We start from the raw sequence: 10,856 nt of genomic DNA on the forward strand, positions 1-10,856 counted from the left end.
TTAGGGTAAACTGAAAGTCAGGCCTACTTTCTGGTTGGTCTCTATTGAGCCTGCCATGACAAGCTCAATGTGTACCAAGCTGCCCTGGGCCCTACACCTTCCACTAGGCCATTTGGAAAATGCCTCTGAAGCAGAATCTATTGAGAAGACATGAAAGACTATATGTCTTGATGGGCATGAAAAATATGAAACTGACCTACACTGGGACTGAACCTAAGATATCAGCCAATCCTACCTAATAGGATTCTCTAGAGTTGACATAACCCCTCAACATTGTCCCAAATCAAGGTTCAGATAGTAAGTAACTATTAGTACTCAATATTCTTATCAGTATGTGTGTTTGTTTGTGTGTGAGAGAGACAGAAAGAGAGACAGAGGGGAAGTGTCTTGACTCTTGACTAAACACTATAGTGATCCTCTGTATCAGTGCCTTGTCACCCATACTTGGAAACTCTTAATGACCCTGCAAGTTCTATCACTTCATTCTGTATCTTGCTGCCAGCTTTCACTTAAAGACAGACATTCTCTGCAGACTTAGTGTTTAAGAGAAAAAAGAGACATATTTGGCATAGGAGTAAATATATTAAAAAACCTAAAATCAGAAGTGTAAAAATTAGCTACAAGGTGCTAAACTTAAGCACTCATATATAATTAAATTCCATCAATGATGCAAAATTATATTCAAAACACCCTTTCTCAGAAGGGTTTCCTTCTATGCTGTGCTGCTGGGAAGTTTAGGGAAGTTTTCTCACTTCGGGTGAGGACAAAAAGTGTCTGTCAAGGCACTTGTTATAAGAGGGCAATTAAAACATCCTGGATCGTGCTCGCTTCGGCAGCACATATACTAAAATTGGAACGATACAGAGAAGATTAGCATGGCCCCTGCGCAAGGATGACACGCAAATTCGTGAAGCGTTCCATATTTTTCTACAGAAAATGCTAGAAGGAAAACCTAGAGCCAAGGAAGATAACTACATTCACAAAGACACAGGCAATATAGAATCATACTTTACAAAGCACTAAAAGAAAAAGGGAGGAGAAACTACACAAAATAACTTCACTAATAATAAATCAAGCGCAAACAAGGATCACCAATCAATGGTCATTAATATCCCTCAATGTCAATGGCCTCAACTTACCTATAAAAAGACACAGACTAGCAGAATGGATACGAAGACAGAACCCTTCCTTCTGCTGCATACAAGAAACACATCTCAACACCAAAGACAGACGTTATCTCAGAGTAAAGGGCTGGGAAAAGATCTTCCAATCAAACGGCCCCAAGAAACAAGCGGGCGTAGCAATCCTAATATCTAACAAATTAGACTTCAAATTAAAATCAATCAAAAGAGATGAAGAAGGGCACTTCATATTCATCAAAGGAAAAATACATCAAGACGAAGTCTCGATTTTAAATATCTACGCCCCAAATACAAAGGCACCTACATTCGTGAAAGAAACATTACTAAAGCTCAAAATGCACATAAAATCTCACACACTAATAGTAGGAGACTTCAACACTCCGCTCTCACCGCTAGATAGGACCTCCAGACAGAAACTTAACAAAGAAACAAAAGAATTAATAGAAGTTATGACCCAACTGGGTTTAACAGACATCTATAGAACATTCCACCCAAATACAAAGGGATATACCTTCTTCTCGGCACCACATGGAACCTTCTCTAAAATTGACCACATAATAGGAAACATAGCAAATCTCCACAGATACAAAAAAATTGGAATAACCCCCTGCATCTTATCAGACCACCATGCATTAACATTAGAATTCAACAATAACACAAATCGCAGAAACCCTACAAACTCATGGAGATTGAACAATGCACAATTGCACCATCCCTGGGTAAAGGAACAAATAAAAAAAGAAATTAAAGACTTCCTCGATTTCAATGAGAATGAAGACACAACATACACAAACTTATGGGACACTTTGAAAGCAGTGCTGAGAGGAAAGTTTATAGCACTAAGTGCCCACATGAAAAAACTGGAGAACAGTCATACTAGAGAATTAATAGCACAGCTGAATGTTCTAGAACAAAAGAAGCAAACTCCCCAGGAGGAGCAGACGCCAGGAAATAATCAAATTGAGGGCTGAAATCAATCAAGTAGAAACCAGGAAAACATTGAGAAGAATCAATGAAACAAAGAGTTGGTTCTTTGAGAAAATCAACAAAATAGACAAACCTCTGTCCAAACTAACCAAAAGACAGAGAGAGAACATGCTAATTAACAAAATCAGGGATGAGAAAGGGGACATAACAACGGACTCTGAGGAAATCAAGAGAATCATCAGGGCATACTTTGAAAATCTGTACTCCACAAAATTTGAAAATTTAAAGGAAATGGACAATTTCCTGGATAGATATCACTTGCCAAAACTAAATCAAGAACAGATAAATAATCTAAACAGACCTATAACCCCTAATGAAATAGAAGCAGTCATCAAAAGTCTCCCAAACAAAAAAAGCCCAGGCCCAGATGGCTTCAGTGCAGAATTCTACCAGAAATTCAAAGAAGAGCTCATTCCAATACTCGTCAAAGTATTCCACACTATAGAAGCAGGAGGCTCACTGCCAAACTCTTTCTACGAGGCTACAATTACCTTGATACCCAAGCCACACAAAGACACAACTAAGAAAGAGAACTATAGACCAATTTCCCTCATGAACATTGATGCAAAAATACTCAATAAAATACTTGCAAACCGGATTCAAGAACACATCAGAAAAATCATCCACCATGATCAAGTAGGCTTCATTCCAGGAATGCAGGGATGGTTCAACATTAGAAAATCTATCAATGTAATCCACCATATTAACAATCTGCGAAAGAAAAACCACATGATCATCTCACTAGATGCTGAAAAAGCCTTTGACAAAATCCAGCACCCCTTCATGATAAAGGTCCTAGAGAGATCAGGGATAACAGGAACGTACCTGAACATAATAAAAGCAATATACAGTAAACCAACAGCTAACATCAAACTAAATGGAGAGAAACTCAAAGCAATTCCTCTAAAATCAGGAACAAGACAAGGCTGTCCACTCTCTCCATATCTCTTCAATATTGTACTTGAAGTTCTAGCTACAGCAATAAGACAACAAAAGGAGATAAAGGGGATACAAATAGGAAAAGAAGAAGTCAAGCTTTCATTATTTGCAGATGATATGATAGTTTACATATGTGACCCAAAAAACTCCGCAAGGTTACTCCTAGAGCTGATAAACAGCTTCAGCAAAGTGGCAGGATACAAGGTAAACTCAAAAAAATCAGTGGCCCTATTATATACAGATGATGAAGTGACTGAGAAAGAAATCAGAGAAACATCACCTTTTACAATAGCCAAAAACAGCATCAAATATCTGGGGATAATGTTAACCAAGGAAGTGAAAGACCTGTATATCAAAAACTTTGTGTCTTTGAAGAAAGAAATCAAAGAAGATACCAGAAAATGGAAAGATCTCCCATGCTCTTGGATTGGTAGGATCAACATAATAAAAATGGCAATCTTGCCAAAAGCAGTCTATAGATTCAATGCAATCCCTATCAAAATTCCATCACAATTCTTCAAGGACCTGGAAAGATCATTAATCAACTTTATATGGAAAAACAAAAGGCCCAGGATAGCCAAAACATCCCTATACAATAAAGGAACTTCAGGAGGCATCACCATACCTGATTTCAAGCTCTATTATAGAGCTATAGTCCTGAAAACAGCTTGGTATTGGCACAAAAATAGGCAGGTAGACCAATGGAACCGAATCGAAAGCCCTAATTTTAACCCACACACCTATGAACACCTGATTTTTGACAAAGAAGCTAAAACTGTACAGTGGAAAAAAGAAAGCATCTTCAACAAATGGTGCTGGCATAACTGGGTAATGGTATGCAGAAGACTGCAGATAGATCCATGTTTATCGCCTTGTACAAAACTTAAGTCCAAATGGATCAAAGATCTCAACATACATCCAGCCACACTGAAACTTTTAGAAGAGAAAGTGGGAGATACTCTTCAACGAGTTGGTACAGGAGACCACTTCCTAAACATAACACCAGTGGCACAGGCACTGAGATCAACAATTAACAAATGGGACCTTCTGAAACTAAAAAGCTTTTGTAAGGCAAAGGACACAATCAAAAAGACAAAAAGGCAGGCCACAGAATGGGAAAAGATATTCACTAACCCTACATCTGACAGAGGGCTAATCTCCAAAATTTACAAAGAACTCAAGAAACAAGTCTCCAAAACACCAAAGGATCCACTTGAAAGGTGGGGTACAGAGCTAAATAGAGAATTCTCAGTAGAGGAGGCTAAAATGGCCAAGAGACACTTAAGAAAGTGCTCAACATCCTTAGCCATCAGGGAAATGCAAATCAAAACAACTCTGAGATACCATCTTACTCCTGTCAGAATGGCTAGAATCAAAAACACCGAAGACAATTTATGCTGGAGAGGATGTGGAGAGAGAGGATCACTCCTCCATTGCTGGTGGGAATGCCGACTCATACAGCCTCTTTGGAAATCAGTATGGAGATTCCTCAGGAAAATGGGAATTAATCTACCACTAGACCCAGCAATTCCACTCTTAGGCATTTATCCAAATGAGGCAGGTTCATACAACAAGGGCATCTGCTCCACTATGTTCATAGCAGCATTGTTTGTAATAGCCAGAACCTGGAAGCAACCTAGATGCCCCTCAACTGAAGAGTGGATAGAGAAAATGTGGTACATTTACACAATGGAGTATTACTCAGCAGAAAAAAACAATGGAATCTTGAAATTCGCAGGGAAATGGATAGCACTGGAAGAAACCATCCTGAGTGAGGTAACCCAGTCGCAAAAAGACAAACATGGTATGTACTCACTCATATATGGATTTTAAATATGGATCAGGATAGTGCCAGTCTGCACTTCCACAGATAGAGAGTCTGGGAAACAGGAAAGAACCTAAAAGATATGCATATATGCATAGTACCCAAGAGAAGAGGATGGAGACAAGATCCTCTGAATGGATGGGGAACAGGGCGAGGGGGGGTAGTGGGACCTGGGAAGAGTAGAGGGGGTAAAGAGGAAGGGAGTTGGTCATGGGGGAACAGGAAGTTGAGGGGGTGGGGGTAAAATAGGGGGAAGAGGGAATCATAGGATCGAAGACAGATCAGGCACCAGAGTGACCTCGAGTGATCTAAAGGTATAACATCAATTGGCAAGCTAAGCAATAGTGGAAGGACCACCTCGAATGCCCATTCCTGATAATGAACTTGATGTCTATAACTATCCGGGAGCCTTCATCCTGGGACTGATGGAAGCAGAGGCAAACACACAACTAAGCACTGAACTGAACCCAAGGAACCCAGTGACAGAGAGAGAGGAGTGATGAGCAAATTGGCAAGGAATGGGCTGGCAAAACCAGCAGAGACGGCTGATCTGAACAGGGGAGTGCTCTTGGACCCCAGACCGACAGTGGGGAGGCCAGAATGGGACTGATCTGGACCCCCCAAATGTGAGTGTCAGTGAGAAGGCCTGGGCAACCTATGGGGCTCTGAGCTGTGGATCAGTGTCTATCCCTGGTATACAATCTGTCTTCATGTGCCTATGGCACAAAGAGAGATGCTCTCTCAGCCTGGACTCTTAGGGGAGTGCCTTGACCCTACCAAGAGTGAAATGATAGACTCTAGACATCCCCTATGTGGAGGGATTTGGCAATAGGGTGGGAGGGAGGGTGGAAGGGGAGTGCGGGAGGAGGGGAGGGAGAGGGAACTGGGATTGACATGTGAAACAAGCTATTTAAAATTAAAATAAAAAATGATTAAAAAAAAAAAAAAAAAAAAAAAAACATCCTGGATCTCTGGATCCGGTATGACTAACAAGAGCCCTAGTGCTCCTGAAAATACTTCACTAATTGCAGTCTCATTTAGTGACAGGCCCAAACAAAAGCGGGCTACCTCAGTTTTTTAAATTTAAATAAAGAACATTCAACAAGTAAGAGCCCAACTTCACAAGCAACAAAATTCTGTCAAGGAATGTCTTCTCTAGGAACCTAGAGCAGCCTGATTCCTTGGAGAACTTCCCCCCTAAGGTAAAAGTATGTTTACACCACAGACTTCCTTCTTCTTTTTGCTATGTCTTCTGTTTCTTACCTTTTCTTTGAAATGGTAAATTCGAATGCAGTTTTTATGCAGTAACCCAGAAGAAACCTGTATATCATTTACCCAGTTCCCATCCATAGAAGCATCTTGTAAAACTATAGCAGAATGTCACAATCACAGTGATGACAATGATACAGTTTACTTATTCTATGCAGACTTTATGTGTGTATGGGTGTGTGGTTTAACACAACTACACAACTGCATCACCCATGTAGGCTCAGGTGTCTACCACCATACACCACAGCTAAGGTACAGGAAAAAATTCCTTCAGAATAGTTCAGAAGGCAAAGCCTTTTCTTCTTGCCCCTTTATAATGCTCACCACTTCCTAGTCTCCTTCCATGCTCTTTTACCCTCACTTTAAGAACCCTGACCATCCATAAGTCCTTGCAGCCATTAACCTGTTCTCTGAAATTGTATTGTAAAATTGTCCGACACATGGAATCCTGTCCATAAAGTTTTGAGGTTTCCTTTCACTCAACATATCTCCCTGGAGACTCATTTAAGCTGCTTGCTGTGTGTATCAAGAGCCCTTTTCTTTTCATTGTTAAGCAGCAGTAAATAGTAAGGATGTACTAGTCTGTTTAACCATTAACTTGTTGAAATACATCCAGTTAGCTTCTTGCTCAAAGTTCTTACTTATTTGTAGACTGGTAAAAATACTCATGTATGTTTTCTTAAGTGAACCTATGTTTTCATTTCTCTGGGATAAATGCCCAAGAGTACAATTTCTGGGTCATATGGTATTTGCATATTTAGTTTTTTACCAAACTGTCAAAGTGCTTTCTAGAGTAGCTGTGTCATTCTTCCATTGCTCCCAGTGTATGAGTGATCCAGTTTTTCTACATCTTAACCAGTAATTATTTTTGCCACTAGCATTTATTTTACTCATTCAAACTGGTGTATAGGGATAGTCTCTACTGTTTTAATTTGAATTTCCCTAGTGACTGATATGAGCATCTTTCATATGCTATTTACCATCTATATATTCCCTCCTATAAAGTATCTTTTCTACTTCTTAGTTAAGATTCTTTTTATTCATTCGCATGCTACCTGAGTGGATAGAAGGGGTTTCCTAAAGCATGGCATGCAGGTGCCTCTGGATAGGATAAAAAGTCTTTGGTCCACAGGGGTGAAGAGGCTTCCTGTAGTTCTCTGTCACTCATGCTGGTGTTTGACTTTCTCTCAAAAGAAAAGAGTAGTCTCTGGCTAGGCAACAAAGCACAGTGTTTTATTTGATCTTTTATCATTTACAATGATACTCATTAATCCCCATGCAGGTGGCTCTATGCTTGTCTAGTACTGTCACAGAGAGTTCATTTTTATGCATGGGTACTGCAGTGGTTTGAATGAAAATCACCCCCCATAAGCTCATGGGGAGTAGCATTATTAGAGGTATGGCCTTGTGAAGCAGGTGTGACCTTGTTGGAAGAAGTGTGTCACTGGGAGTTGGCTTAAAGGTTTCAGATATTCAAGCCAGACCCAGTGTCTCACTCTCTTCCTGATGGTTGCCAATCCACATGTTGAGCTCTCAGCTCCTGGACTTGGTGAAGGCTCTGAAAGCTCAGAGGTACTTCAATAGCCTAAGAAGAAAATCTCAACAACAATTTCCCATGTCTACTTGCCATCATCCGAGTACTGTGTATGATGTCCATACATTGTTCACAAAGGGTTGGACAAAGGCCCTAATTTGAGCTGAGGGCAACAATATGAAGAAGGAATCCCGATTCCTACTTAATATAGACCAGTGGTTCTCAAAATTCCTAATGCTGCAGGCTTTCGATGCAGTTTTTCATGTTGTGGTGACCCCTAACCATAAAATTATTTTCATTGTTACTTCATAACTAATTTTGCTACTGTTATGAATCATAATGTAAATATCTGACATGCAGAATAACTGATAGATAATTTCATGTGAAAGGGTCATTTGATCCTCAAAGGAGTCATGACCTATAAGTTGAGAACCACTGATCTCAACAGCTTAACCAATGCCTTTCCCTATTAGAAATAGGTTAGTTTTGAATAGCTACATGATGGGATTTAGAATTAAATATAAGACAAGCCTCTCGGTGTCTCTGTAAAGTAATTTCCAGAGAGGTATTCCTGGGGTGGGAAGACCCACCATTTTGTGGCCTGGGAAGCCAGACTGAATAAAAAGGAGAAGCAAGTTGAGTACCAGCTTTCATCTTTCTCTGCTTCCTGACTACAGATTCAATGTGCCCCGATACTTCCTGCTCCTTCCATCATAAGTGGAGTGGCTCTCATTACCATAACTTCTGTGCCATGGTGGAGTTTACCCTCAAATGGTGAACCAAAATAAACTCTTCTTATCTAAGCTAGTTTTATCTGGTATTTTGTCACAACAACAAGAAAAGTAACTAACACATAACCCATGTGAACTAAGAGTTCCATAACTGTGAAAACTTCAAGAAAACACTGACTGAGATGAATTCTATTCAGACCATCTCTCTACCTACCAAGTTTCTATTCTGGGACTTAAACAAGCATGGGATAAGCTTTTCTGCTCGTGGCAATTCTCCCAAGCTATTTGCAACTACCATCTAAGTCACCAATGAAGTGTACATGACATATCCCATCCCAAATATCTCAGCCCTCACAGATTTTGTTGCTGAAAGGGCGGATTTTTCTTCACCACTAATTACTCTGCAGCCTCAACTGTGGATGACATTTCATTATGGGTATTTATTGTATCCTTTCCCAGAGAGTCTCAGAAATTTAATTAGTTGGTCAGAAGAACCCTAGAATCATAGAAATTTGTTTCATAGCAGGCATGGAAAAACAGAACAGTGGAAGATAAACTGAAAGCTGACCACTTGATACAATGTTCTAGAGACTGTCTTCTGGAAAAAATAAGAGAATCCTCTATCTCATTCTATCCATTATTTCTCCCACAAAACTGAATCAAAATCAAAGTGCTCATTTTATCCACAAGGATGAGTATTGATCTGTTTGGTCAAATTATAAGATTCTAAATTAAAATCTGACCTTGGTTTTGAGCAAGCAGAGTCAATGGGTATTAACAAGTCACCTGTTTCTGACTCCACTCAGGGGACAAAGCATATCATGACCAAGTCTGCTAGAGGATGGCATAGGAACAGGCAAGCTACCAAGTTTTCTGTCTTGCCTGCAGTAGGTCATTGGGTATAATAAGTATTTCCTTGTGTCATATTTTCTGTAACTCGTTTGCCCTCACTCAAGACCAAGTATAGCACATCTCATCTAATCTTGTGAATACATTCAGAGTAGGTTATAAAGGAAAGACAAAACACCAGGGTGAATTTTCCAAATTCAATTAGATGATGACAGGCTCACACTAGCCTCTAAAGGTCAACACTACTGACTTCTTAATCTAGTTTAATTATTGCTGATCTGGAATTTTATCCTGTTCACCTTTTTCTTTCAGTCAGAAGTCACATAAATCAACACTGGATAACTTCAACTCAAACATTTCAGAATTGAAGCCTCAATAAGCAGTCCTTGAGAAGGGAAAGAAATCCAGTGACTGCAAACAGCTTATTAGAAACTTACAGGAATTACTTTCCACACAGAGATAGCAGAACAAATGGCTCCCAATGGTTCTCCATCCTTAGGTCAATATTATTGAGAGAAATCGTTAAGCAACATACTCTGATTTGTCTATTTTGTGTGGTGTACCCACCCATTGGCCACTGGGACCATATAATGAGGATGAGGTAGATCCAGTTATCAGAAACAGGTTAAGCTCAAGGTGATAGTAAATACCTGCAATCTCAGAAACAAGAAGACTGAAGCAGAATGGCATGGTTGAGGACACCCTTGGGTATATAGTAAAATCCTGCCTGAAAAAAAAGGAAGAAGAAGAAGCAGAAGGAGGAGGAGGAAGAGAAGGAACAGTAACAATAACATAGGTGACCCTCACAAATATCAGAGTCAGAACTGGGCCCCAAGAACCTAGTGTGCTACTTCCCCAATTTTCCCTAGCAGGGTCTAGCACCTGTATCACTCTCAGTTGAGGCTTTGTCTCAACTTCAGGCTTCTCTGTGGAGCATATCCCAACCCTCACCTACCTGGCTCCAGCTCACCTCTAAGTTCTCAAAGAGGCTCCACTGTAAATTCATGCATCCCCAGTTACCACTCGCTCACCATCCTTACTCCATTCCCAATCTAAGTGAGATTCTGGGCTTCTTCCTCACAGCATGTTATTCCCATGACTCACTATCATTTGTGACAAGTATTAGTCATCCTCTGACTGTTAAGGCTCATAAAGGAAAAGGATGTTTCCTTCTTTCTTTTCAATAGTGTGTGATTTAAAGTTGAGGCCTTGCCTAAGATGTCAACAATATAAGAGAATTATTGTTAACAGACAATGCTAAGGTTGTGGTTGATTTGGTTATCTCTGTATCAGATAGCCCTCAGTTTAAATCCCATCTGTCAATTGTGTGACCTAATAGCACTTTACTTACCTTATTTTGATTCCAGTATATTTGAGGGCAAAATAAGCAAGGCACAAATAGGTACATACTGCCCATTCTTATGCCTATGTGGTAGATGAAAAATGACCTAACAGAAATAGAGACTAAAACAGTGATCACCAAAGGCTGGCTATAGTGGAAAATAGAGAGGAAAAAGTTTGAGAGCAGGTACAAAATTATACTTATATGGGACAAGTAAGTTCTAGTGTTCTTTAGGACA

The 10,856-nt window shown here is 39.9% G+C and overlaps 1 non-coding gene across 1 annotated transcript; it reads left to right on the forward strand.

Annotated features, from left to right (window-relative positions):
- The first annotated feature begins 820 nt into the window (after positions 1 to 820).
- On the forward strand, positions 821 to 927 carry LOC121135268. Its single transcript, XR_005872461.1, has one exon. It is a non-coding gene; the product is annotated as a U6 spliceosomal RNA (small nuclear RNA).
- Positions 928 to 10,856: the final 9,929 nt, after the last annotated feature.

The sequence above is a fragment of the Mesocricetus auratus genome, unplaced genomic scaffold, assembly GCF_017639785.1.
Source record: "Mesocricetus auratus isolate SY011 unplaced genomic scaffold, BCM_Maur_2.0 Super-Scaffold_100033, whole genome shotgun sequence".
Classification (NCBI taxonomy): domain Eukaryota; kingdom Metazoa; phylum Chordata; class Mammalia; order Rodentia; family Cricetidae; genus Mesocricetus; species Mesocricetus auratus.